Raw genomic sequence first — 12602 nt, forward strand, 5'->3', positions numbered from 1 at the left:
AACAGCTAACAGGTTCTTTCTCTGCTGTACATGGGTAAGGTTCTCTGATCCGATTCTGTAAAATCCACGGAGCGACGTTATCCAAAGCGAACATGGATTGGAAACGATTTTATCTCAGCAATAAATGTATTTGTGGTCATAATCACTGCACAACACGTTCAAGAATGTTCTCAATCTGCATTTTTAATTAATCCGGCGAGAATCCCAAATTCAAACGCCCTGTCAGTTCTTTATCCATTTCCAAACGCACACACATTCACTGCAAAAATTGTCTACATTAATTAGCCAAAGAGCTACCGGCATCGCATTTGGGTTGAACCCGAATGGAATGTGGAATCATGCAACTCACATTCCAAACCTGTTTTGACCAATTGGTAACTCAGATACAGATACATTTTGAATTGTTTATTGCATATTTACCATAGACAACGGAGGATAGAATTGTAAGAAAACGACATAAGGAATTAGAAGAATGAAGGGTTGACACTGCACTGCAGGCGATATTCCATTGAAGAATGGTGAACATTAGAGGAGAGTATGTTTTCCGATTTGGGCGCCGTCACAACATTGAGCCGCCAGTCCGCCCGAATTTGCTCCAGTTCTACCTTCAAAATTTACCGTGCACCAAGAGGAATGTTTCTACACCAGATATAGAGGAAACACACTCTTCTCTCTGTCTCTTTCTCTCTCATTCCTCTCGAGTTAGCGTGTTGGATTTTCATTGAAGGCCAGACCAGCATAAAGAGTCTGTGGATGAAAAGTGATCTCTCAATGTACTCTGCACCATTATTATAGGGATAGGTGAGGCCATTGAGCCCCTCACTCTGTTCAACTAGGTTAAGGCTGACATGTATTTTAGCGCATGTCCTCCCACCATTTTTGAATATTCCTCAATATTCTCCCGAATATAAATCTATCCATTTCAGTTTTTGCAAATTCCAACTGTTAACTGGCCTGATCAGCTGCTGTTTTACCCACGGAGAGTGTTCCAGAATTTGACTCCCATTGTGTGAAAAAAATCAACTTCCTAAATGGATGCGGTGGTTCCCAAGTCAATATTCTGCTTCCTTGGCGGGACATCCCTGGCGGTCCCCTGCGCCCCATCCCTCCCCCCAGCCCCCAGCCACGGCTGCATCTTCCGGTGCCACCGAGGTAAGAAAAACGTCCACGGCGGCGGAGTGGTGCAACTGACCGGAAACCAGTTTCACACAAAGTTCAACAAAGGACCGCATCCCATTGTTGTGGAGGTAGGGGAAACAGACAGGGGTGCGGTGCTTATGACGGGGCAGGAAAACCGAGCCAGCTGGATGGACTGGAGAATTCGTCTAATAATTTATATTAGGTCTGAAAAAGTATCCCAAGAGCTCGCAGTGAGGGAAGGGTTGAGAGAGCTGTGGCTTTTCTCTTTAAAGCAGAGGAAGATGAGAGATGACTTAATAGAACATAGAACAGAGAACATTACAGCGCACAGTACAGGCCCTTGGGCCCTCGATGTTGCGCCGACCAGTGAAACCAATGTAATGACCCTCTAACTTAAACTATTCCAATATTATCCATATCCCTATCCACTGACCATTTGAACACCCTGAAAGTTGGCGAGTCCACAACTGCTGCAGGCAGGGCATTCCATGCCCTTACTACCCTCTGAGTAAAGAACCTACCTCTGACATCCGTCCTATAATTACCACCCCTTAATTTAAAGCTATGTCCCCTCGTGTTAGCCATCACCATCCGAGGAAAAAGGCTCTCACTGTCCACCCTATCTAACCCCCTGATCATCTTGTATGCCTCAATGAGGTCGCCTCTCAACCTTCTTCTTTCTCACAAAAACAGCCTCAAGTCCCTCAGCCTTTCCTCATAAGACCTTCCCACCATACCAGGCAACATCCTGGTAAACCTCCTGTGCACCCTTTCCAATGCCTCCACATCTTTCTTATAATGTGGTGACCGGAACTGTACGCAATACTCCAAGTGCGGCCGCACCAGAGTTTTGTACAGTTGTAACATGACCTCACGGCTCCGAAATTCAATCTCTCTACCAATAAAAGCTAACACACCGTACGCCTTCTTAACAACCTTATCATCCTGGGTGCCAACTATCAGGGATCTATGCACATGTACTCCGAGATATCTCTGCTCGTCCCACTACCAAGAGTCCTTCCATTAGCCCTATATTCTGTACTCCTGTTACTCTTACCAAAGTGAATCACCTCACACTTTTCCGCATAAAGGGGTTTAGGTGTTTATAAGATGATGAGAGGGATTGACAGAGCGGACGTGCAGAGACTATTTCCTCGAGTGGATGTAGCTGTTACTAGGGGGCATAACTATAAAGTTCATGGTGGGAGATACAGGAGGGATGTCCGAGGTACATTCTTCACTCAGAGTGGTTGGGGTGTGGAATAGACTGCCTGCTGTGATAGTGGAGTCAGACAATTAAGGAACTTTCAAGCGGTTACTGAATAGGCACATGGAGCACACCAGAATGACAGATTGATCTTGGGTTTGGACATAGCTCGGCACAACATTGAGGGCCGAAGGGCCTGTACTGTGCTGCACTGTTCTATGTTCTATGTTCTATTCCCGTCTCCACGAATGCTGCTAGCGTTGCAGATTTTTTTTTCTCTAGAGCCATGTACTCATTACCAACTTTGAATGTTGGGTGAAAAGGTAGGGAAAAATAATCACGCATTATGGGAAATAAAACGTACCTTTTCATTCTCTCCGTGCGATCTGGAAGCTGTCAAATCCTCATCACTCTTGGCATTGCCTGTTTAGAAGAAAAAAAGTCGGGCTAAATGGCCATAAGAACATAAGAAATAGGAGCAGGAGTAGGCCATCTAGCCCTTCGAGCCTGCCCCGCCATTCAATAATATCATGGCTGATCTGAAGTGGATCAGTTCCACTTTCCCACTTTCTCCCCATAACCCTCAATTCCCCTGTCTATCAGAAACCTATCTACCCGTTTGTTTGCTGGAGCAGACGAGTGAAGGAGCAGAGAGAGAGCTAAGATTTTACCTGTTAAAAACCTGTTTAAAATAAGTTTAAAGCACTTTGTTCTTTGTAGAACTGTTTAAAGCATTTATTTATTGTATTTACTGCTTTAAGAATTCTGAGGGAGTGGTTAGCAGGCAGTTGTGGGACATCAGCTTTAAATCAGCGCCAGGTTTAAAAGGAGGCCTGGTGTAGACAGCGGGCAGCGTCTGAGCGGGCAGCGGATTGAGTGGGAAGCAGAGTGAGCTACTAGGGCTTAATATCAAAAAGGGCTTGAAGGAAAAAAGGCCAGGTGAGTTCGTTTGAAAAACAAAAAAAAAATTCAAAACTACTACAGTGAATAATGGAGGGGCATGTGATATGTGGTTTCTGTATGATGTGGGAACTGGTGGGCCCCAGGGTCCATCCCAGTGACCATGTCTGCGGTAAGTGCAGGTTGTTGGAGGAGCTCCAGCTCAGGGTAAATGAGTTGGCCTCTGAGCTACAGACACTGAGGCTCATCAGGGGGAGAGAGGGTGCCATTGTCAATGGGGTGCAAGTGACATCCACCCCCCCCCCCTAGACTGGCTAACTCTAAGGGTCAGGGACAAGAGGGGGCTGCTGGGAGGAGGAAGGGGGGTGAGGAGCGGAGGCCTCAGCCTCTTAATCTGCATAACAGGTTTGAGGTTCTTGCTTCCAGGCTGGACGAGAACGAGGCAGGTGAGGTTGGTGAGCAAGCTGCACACGGTACAGTGCTGCAGCAGGACATAGGCAAAGAGAAGTGGAAAAGGGACGTAGTAGTGATTGGGGATAGTGGGGTGAAGGGTATTGACACTGTCCTTTGTCACAATGACAAAGTGCACAGAAGGGTGTGTTGTCTGCCTGGTGCTCGGGTCCGGGATGTCGCAGCTGGGCTGCAGAGGAACCTGGAGTGGGAGGGTGAGAATCCGGTTGTTGTGGTACATGTGGGTGCCGGCAACGTAAGCAAAATGCAGACTGAGGATCTGGGGAGGGAGTATGAAAAGCTGGGAATGGAATTAAAAAGTAGAACCGACAAGGTGGTCATCTCTGGCATACTACCTGAACCGAGTGCAGACGGGTGTAGGGTTGACAGGATGAAGGAAGTGAATGGGTGGCTCAGGGATTGGTGTGGGAGGAATGGGTTTGAATTTATGGGGCATTGGCACCAGTATTGGGGTAGGTGGGACCTGTTTGGGCGGGATGGGGTTGGTCTGAACCGTGCTGGGACCAGAGTGCTGGCGAATCGAGTAAAGAGGACTGTAGACATGGCTGTAAACTAATTGGGGGGGGGGGGGGGGGAGGGTGCGAGGGTAGGTGATGTTACGAGGTCTAAAGTTAAGGAGAGGGTACAGGTAAGGGAAGAGGCCGAGGATGTCCCAATAATAGAGGGAGTAGGGGGCGTCAGTATAGTTGGTGGCGTTGCGGCAAATAGGGTCCAGGTGAAGGCTGGGATGAAGGCACTTTATCTGAATGCACGAAGCATTCGGAATAAAGTGGATGAGCTGGTGGCGCAGATCAGCACAAATGGATACGATCTGGTGGCCATTACAGAGACGTGGCTGCAAGGTGACAGGGACTGGGAGCTGAATGTACAGGGGTATCAAGTGTTTAGGAAGGATAGGCAGGAGGGAAAAGGTGTTGGGGGGGGGGTAGCTCTGCTGATTAAGGATAGCATCAGGGTGGTAGCAAGGGATGATATTGGAGCCAAGGAGCAGAGGGTGGAATCGTTGTGGGTGGAGATTAGGAACAGCAAAGGGAGGAAGACGCTGGTGGGTGTCGTCTATAGGCCCCCAAATAATGATCTGGAGGTGGGGCGGGCTGTTAATGCGCAAATAAGTGCGGCGTGCAGGAATGGGACGGCCGTAGTTATGGGGGGTTTCCATCTGCATATTGATTGGTTGACCCATGTTGGACGCGGGGGGCTCGAGGAGGAGTTCTTGGAATGCTGCCCGGATAGTTTCCTCGAACAGTGTGTGTTGGAGCCGACGAGGGAGCGAGCTATCTTGGATCTGGTGCTACGTAATGAGGCGGGTAGAATTAGGGACCTTGTGGTGAAGGATCCTCTTGGGGAGAGCGATCATTGTATGGTGGAGTTTCTGGTGCAGATGGAGGAGGAGAAAGTGGGTTCCCGGAGACGCGTCCTTTGTTTGAACAGAGGGGAGTACGGTAGGATGAGAGAAGAATTGGCGAATGTTGACTGGGGGAGCGCGTTGGAGGGAGGGTCTGTTGAGGAGCAGTGGAGGATCTTTAAGGAGATCTTTCTTGGTGCTCAGCGGAAATTTATTCCGATGGTCAAAAAGGACCGTAGGAGGAGAGGTAATAAGCCTTGGATAACGAAGGAGGTGAAGGAAAGTGTTAAACTAAAAGCGGAGGAATTTAGAGTAGCTAAGAGTAGTGGGCGAGAAGAGGATTGGGAGAGGTTTAAATATCAACAAAGATTGACAAAGAAGTTGATAAAGAACTGTAGGAGAAACTATGAAGCTGGGCTTGCGCTTAATATAAAAAAAGGATAGCAAGAGTTTTTATAAATATATAAAAAGGAAGAGGCTGGCTAGGGTGAATGTGGGTCCTTTAGAGGATGAGAAAGGGGACCTAGTGGAAGGGGATGGGGATATGGCTAAGGTATTGAATAACTTTTTTGTTTCTGTCTTCACGGAGGAGGACGTGAATAATTTGCCGGGTGTTAGCGATGGAAAGGTGGTAGGACTGGAGGGTCTTAATGACATTACTGTTACTAGAGAGGCGGTGCTTGACAGACTGGAGGGGCTGATTGTGGACAAGTCGCCAGAACCGGATGGAATGCATCCGAGGGTTCTGAAAGAAATGGCGGAGGTGATAGTGGATGCCTTGGTGGTTATTTTCCAAACGCCGCTGGATTCCGGGGAAGTGCCGGATGATTGGAAAACGGCTAATGTTACGCCGTTGTTTAAGAAGGGTGCCAGGCAAAAGGCGGGGAATTATAGGCCGGTTAGTTTAACGTCTGTGGCAGGTAAAATGTTAGAATCTGTCATTAAGGAGGAAATTGCGAGGCATCTTGAAGGGAATTGCTTGATAAAGCAGACGCAGCACGGTTTCATTAAAGGGAAGTCGTGTCTGACAAATTTATTGGAGTTCTATGAAGATGTGTCTAGGGCGGTGGATAGAGGAGAGCCGGTGGATGTGGTCTTTCTAGATTTTCAGAAGGCGTTTGACAAAGAGCCTCACAAGAGGTTATTGCAGAAGGTCGAGGGACATGGAGTTGGGGGTAGGGTGCTGGCGTGGATAGAGGATTGGTTGTCAAATAGGAGGCAGAGAGTGGGGGTCAACGGGTGCTATTCGGATTGGCGGATGGTGACTAGTGGAGTGCCCCAGGGGCCGGTGCTGGGGCCTCAGCTTTTTACCATTTATATAGATGATCTGGAGGAGGGAACCGAGTGTAGAGTGTCGAAATTTGCTGATGACACCAAGATTGGTGGGACAGTAGGACTAGGGGGCACAGCCTCAAGATAAAAGGGGGGCGGTTTAGAACGGAGTTGAGGAGGAACTTCTTCACTCAAAGGGTGGTGAATCTCTGGAATTCTCTGCCCGTTGAAGTGGTGGAGGCTGCCTCGCTAAATATTTTTAAGACGCGGGTTGATGGGTTTTTGATAGGAGAGGGGATTAAAGGTTATGGGGAGAGGGCGGGAACGTGGAACTGAGCAGCGACAGATCAGCCATGATCTTATTGAATGGCGGGGCAGGCTCGCGGGGCTGGATGGCCTACTCCTGCTCCTATTTCTTATGTTCTTATGTGAGTTAAATATGTTCAGCGAGGTAGCCTCCACCACTTCGACGGGCAGAGAATTGAAGAGATTCACCACTCTTTGAGTGAAGAAGTTCCTCCTCAACTCCGATCTAAACTGCACCCCCCCCCCCTTATCTTGAGGCTGTGTCCTCCAGTCCTGCTGCCCTTTCTAAGCGGGAGGAATCTCTGGACCTCTACCCTATCCATCCCCTTCATTATCTTATACGTCTCTATAAGATCCCTCCTCATCCTTCTGAACTCCAATGAGTACAGAGCAATCTATTTAGTCTCTCTTCACAGTCCAACTCCCTCATCTCCGGTATCAGACTAGTGAACCTCCTCTGCACTCCTGCCATATTTCACACGTTTCCTCCACAGTGTCAATAGTTCAGTGATAAATGAACAAAGAACAAAGGAAAAACAGCCCGGGAAACAGGCCCTTCGGCCCAACGAGCCCGCGCCGCCATTTTAACACTTCCAGTCCCCCCCTCCACCCATATGGGTAGATTGAAGTCAGAGAGTCTCCGAACAATCGCTACCTCTCTGCCGATTCCTGCAGCTCCATCTCCCAGCCACAAAGACCAATCCCAGACGGAGCAGCGTCACGGCCAACACCCCCGCTGAAAGTGAGACATTGCAGGACGTGGGTACCGGCATATCTGAAAAAGAAAAAAAACTTTCACCTCCAATTAGAATTGTCGAAAACATAAATAAGTGACCAATTTGCTCAAAACGGCCTCTCTACCTCCCCGAAAATTAGCATTGGTTTTGCCGTCATGTGATGGAGCAGTTGCTGAACATTTTTTTTCAACAGGGGAGAGAGAGACTGAATGCGACTGAGAGAGAGCAAAAATCGAAAGATCATCGTTCAGTGAGAGGGCAAGTCATAGATACATTGGAAAGGAGTAATCCCGAGATAAAAGAGAGCGATAGAACAGATACATTATACAGAATTGTTTCACTTGGATATACAAAAGGGGACAGATAGAAGGAACAAGTTAAGGATACATGTATAAAAAGTGAGTACCCGATGTAAGAATCCATTGAGAGAAATAGCTGGCTATTTAAATGGAGCACCGTTTAATTGGACGAAATCAGGCAAGAGTGAGAATATTACAGATATCAATAGATAGAAACCGAAAAAGAAATTAATAATTGGTGATAGAGAAATAAAAGAGAATGTGATTGAGGCATATTTACCCAATCTCAACTAGGGATAGGCAATAAATGCTGGACAGCCATCGAAACTCATGTTCCAGGAATGAATAAAGAAGAAAACGGGGTTGAAAGGAGGGAGAGGAGAACGCGAGTGGCTCGGGGAGAGACAGAGACTCTAACACTCGGCGACACACAGGGAATAGGGAAATGGAGAGAAAAGAGGAAAAAGAGAGGGAGTGATATGCAGGGAGTTGGCTAGCTGACTGAGAATAACGGATTATTATGCAGAAACAAAATGGACTGATTAACAGAGGGAGAGAGAGGATGAATAACGCTAACTTAAACAAGTGGGCAGATACATAGGACATAGAACATTCCAGCGCAGTACAGGCCCTTCGGCCCTCGATGTTACCCCGACCAGTGGAACCAATCCAATGACCCTCTAACCTAAACTATTCCAATGTTATCCGTATCCCTATCCACTGACCATTTAACGCCCTTAAAGTTGGCGAGTCCACAACTGCTGCAGGCAGGGCATTCCACGACCTTACTACCCTCTGAGTAAAGGACCTACCTCCGTCCTATAATTACCACCCCTTAATTTAAAGCTATGTCCCCTCGTGTAAGCCATCACCATCCGAGGAAAAAGGCTCTCACTATCCACCCTATCTAACCCTCTGATCATCTTATATGCCTCAATCAGGTCACCTCGTAACCTCCATCTCTCTAATGAAAACAACCTCAAGTCCCTCAGCCTTTTCTCATAAGACCTTCCCACCATACCAGGCAACATCCTGGTAATCCTCCTCTGCACCTCCAATGCCTCCACATCCTTCTTGTAATGCGGCGACCAGAACTGTACGCAATACATCAGATAGCATGCGCCACTTTGTTTAACTGTGATAGTTCGAAAGGTTGAGTGAATCATTACATGTCGGCATGACGTGATAACCTTATACGGTGGAAATGTAATCGCACATTTCATTTCAGCCCACGGTGACACGGGCCACTGACTCCCAATCTGTCACTGACTTTCGTGCTATTCTTTTAAAACTTAACTCTAACTCTCTTATACTTTCCAGTAATCTGTAGTATTGTCTGCTCACCCGTTCCTTTCTTTCTCCCACATGTACTGTGTAAATGGGATGTTTTGTCTGTTTACCGCGGAAGAAGCAATATCTTTCACTCTATCCCAATATATGTAATAAATCAAATCTAAGAACTCTATGAACAGTATGCTTTTTGTCTGTTTAAGAAAATATACTTCTCAATGTGTCCCAATAAATGTGACAATAACAAAATCAAATTAAATCAAATCTATGTACCCTATGATGGTGTGGTTTTTTTTGTATTGCGCGCATAAAACAATGTTTTTCACTATCTGAAAACTTATGACAGTAATAGATCAAATCTATGAGCGTTAAGCTTTGTCTGCACAGCATAAAACAGTGCTTTTCACTGTATCCAAAAACATATGACAATAATAGATCAAATGTATGTACTCTAAGGTCGTTATGTTTTGTCTATACAGCGGAAGAAAATGTGGTTTTCGCTGCATCAAAGAACAAAGAACAAAAACAGCCCGGGAAACAGGCCCTTCGGCCCAACGAGCCTGCGCCGCCATTTTAACATTACCAGTTCCTCCTCCACCCAAATACATATGACAATAATCAAAGTAAATCAAATCCATGTACTCTATCAATGGTATGCTTTTTCTTTGTAATGTGCACAGATCAAAACTTTTCACTGTACCCCAGTAGATGTGATAATAATAAATCAAACCATATCAACACGGTGGAGCCAGACACATAGCATCATAGAACCCTGTAGGGTTCTATGAAAGAGGCCCTTTGGTCCTCAACTCTGCACCAACCATAATCCCACCCAGGCCCTACCCCAAATCCCTACATACTTACAAAGAACAACACAGCACAGGAAACAGGCCCTTCGGCCCAACAAGCCCGCGCCGCCATTTTAACATTGTGAGTGCCCTCTTCTACCTTTGTCTACGCCTATTGGACTCCACAATAAAGGAATTATAACCAGATTGAGGGACGCCTAATTTAGGGTCAGTTTGTTAACACCAATCAGCCCACGTCTTTGGGGTGTGGGGGGAAACCGGAGCACCCGGCGAAAACCCACGCAAGCACAGGGGGAATGTGCAAACTCCCACAGACGCCGGCCCAAATTCATGTCTCTGCACAGCAAACAGCGATAGTCACTGATCTGTCATGTTACTCGCTAATCCCTCTAACCTACACATCCCAGGACACTAAGGGGCAATTTTAGCATGGCCAATCAACCTAACCCGCACAGCTTTCGGACTGTGGGAGGAAACCGGAGTACCCGGAGGAAACCCACGCAGACACGAGGAGAATGTGCAAACTCCACGCAGACAGTGACCCGAGCCGGGAATCGAGCCCAGGACCCTGGAGCTGTGAAGCAGCAGTGCTAACCACTGTGCTACCGTGCCGCCCCGTGGAAATGGGAACAGGGAGAAGCCAGTGCACTTTTCCATGCTGCTCCGGCATTTTATAACATATTTTCACCGTAAATGTTACCTTCCGGTGATTTCTCTATATCTCTACATCCATCTGTGCCAGAAATAACTCTCTCAGCCCTGAACATGAACAGCTCTCTGGTAGAGGGCAGATTAAATTTTCAGCAGACTGAACTCTAACCGAATGAGAGATCTGAGATAGTCAAAGTTGTTTTGGATTTACGTGGACACACATGGGAGAAGGGACATGTTATAAAATTCGACAGCTCTGCGTAAAGTCTGACATTAGCGGTAAATAGATGGGTTTTAAGAGGTCATTGTGAATCGTTACCTCTCTGAGATGAGACACTGTCACGGAGAATACTTTCACTGGACTTGACCTGAACGGCGCAAGTACAGCGAGCGCCGCTTCTCCAAGTTTCCGCCGGGAGACTGATGGAACTGCTGATGGTGTAGGTGCCGTCCGGTTCTATTACCCCCGAATCAGTCAGTCCCGCGGAATCCCGCCCCGAAACATTCCAGCGGACGGAAATGGAATAGGGAGACACTCCTCTGACCAAACACAACAAGGGGACCCTCTCCATGGCGGGCATCTGATGCCGCGGCGGGGTGAGGAGGAATATGGTGGGAGAATCCGCTAAATCCGGCAAAACAGAGAGAGCCCATTAACAGATAGAACAGGACGCGTTTTAATTGTTTTGAAATGTCGACTTCAATGGAAGAATCATAAAATTTACCTGTAATTACTAACTTGGATCCATTTCCGAATACCAGTGATCTCTTTTTGAGATCGCGGATTGCACAGTAATAGATCCCAGAATCATTTCTCCGGGTATCCGTAATCTGCAGTGAATGAATAGTCACTTTTTTCTTACTTGCCAAGATCTTGTATTCCTCGAGGTACTTGTCATTTCTAGGAACCAATTTTATTTGGTTTCGCTCCGATTGCCTGTACCAGGAGCTTATAGCAACTCCTGAACCCTGGATGTGGCAGCTCAGCTTAGCACGGCTCCCCTCTGCAAGTGTCTGAACCGGTGGGGACTGGGACAAGATAGAATGAGACACTGTAACTGAGAAGGAGAGAGAGAAAGAACAAGAACCATCGCAAGTTAGACCTGCCTGAAAACAGCCCGGGTCAAACAAATGCCAATAAAGGGGCAAATCGAGAAACTGCGACAAAAAATACGAGGTGCCCATCTCAGGAACACTTAAAATCGCGCTGATTATTGTGTTGGTTGCGCTGTTCGCAATCCGAGTCTATTCACCAGAAAATCTAATGTAAACATCGGAATGAACACTAGGGACCAGTGAGGATTCAATAAATTGAAATACTTCAGAATTCACTGATATTTTCTCTCACCCAACACTTGTTTTTTTTTCTCTCTGTTAACTTTGGGCGCTTGATGTAATGGAATGTATCTTTAATTCATTGATAGATACATTACATTTTCCACTGCGTTGCAGAGTTAATGTCAGCCTACTTGCGACACTAATAGATAAACTTAAAACTTTAATACATTTGTTGTTAAGTACATCGTGAATGCTGAGTTTCATCTCACAGTTCTGCATATCTGGGAGGGAGGCCATTCGGGCCTTCGTGTCAGTGTTGGAGCTTTGAAAGATTTTTCCAGTTGGTCACTCGCCCTCCTCTTTCCCACTAATATCACAGCTAATCCTGGCCCCTCATTTCTCCAATTCCCCCCTTTTGAAAGTTTCTGTTGAACATAAAAACATAAGAAATAGGAGCAGGAGTAGGCCATCTAGCCCCTCGAGCCTGCCCCGCCATTCAATAAGATCATGGCTGATCTGTCGTGGCTCAGTTCCACTTTCCCGTCCTCTCCCCATAACCCTTAATCCCCTTGCCTATCAAAAACCCATCAACCCGCGTCTTAAATATATTTAGCGAGGCAGCCTCCACCACTTCAACGGGCAGAGAATTCCAGAGATTCACCACCCTTTGAGTGAAGAAGTTCCTCCTCAACTCTGTTCTAAACCCCCTTTATCTTGAGGCTGTGCCCTCTAGCCCTACTGTCCTTTCTGAGCGGGAAGAGCCTCTCCACCTCTATCCTATCCATCCCATTCATCATCTTATTCATCTCCACCTCTATCCTATCCATCCCATTCATCAATGAGATCTCCCCTCATTCTTCTGAACTCTAACGAGTACAAGTCTAGTTTATTCAGCCT

General features: G+C 46.8%; 1 long non-coding RNA gene across 1 annotated transcript; it reads right to left on the minus strand.

Annotated features, from left to right (window-relative positions):
• Positions 1-221: 221 nt before the first annotated feature.
• On the minus strand, positions 222-7410 carry LOC145337314 (uncharacterized). Its single transcript, XR_013885342.1, has 3 exons — positions 7297-7410; positions 2712-2770; positions 222-747 (listed from the first exon to the last, which is right to left on the minus strand). It is a non-coding gene; the product is annotated as an uncharacterized LOC145337314 (long non-coding RNA).
• Between the last annotated feature and the right edge of the window lie 5192 nt (positions 7411-12602).

The sequence above is a fragment of the Carcharhinus amblyrhynchos genome, unplaced genomic scaffold, assembly GCF_965287045.1.
Source record: "Carcharhinus amblyrhynchos unplaced genomic scaffold, sCarAmb.v2.hapA scaffold_46, whole genome shotgun sequence".
In the NCBI taxonomy this organism is placed as follows: domain Eukaryota; kingdom Metazoa; phylum Chordata; class Chondrichthyes; order Carcharhiniformes; family Carcharhinidae; genus Carcharhinus; species Carcharhinus amblyrhynchos.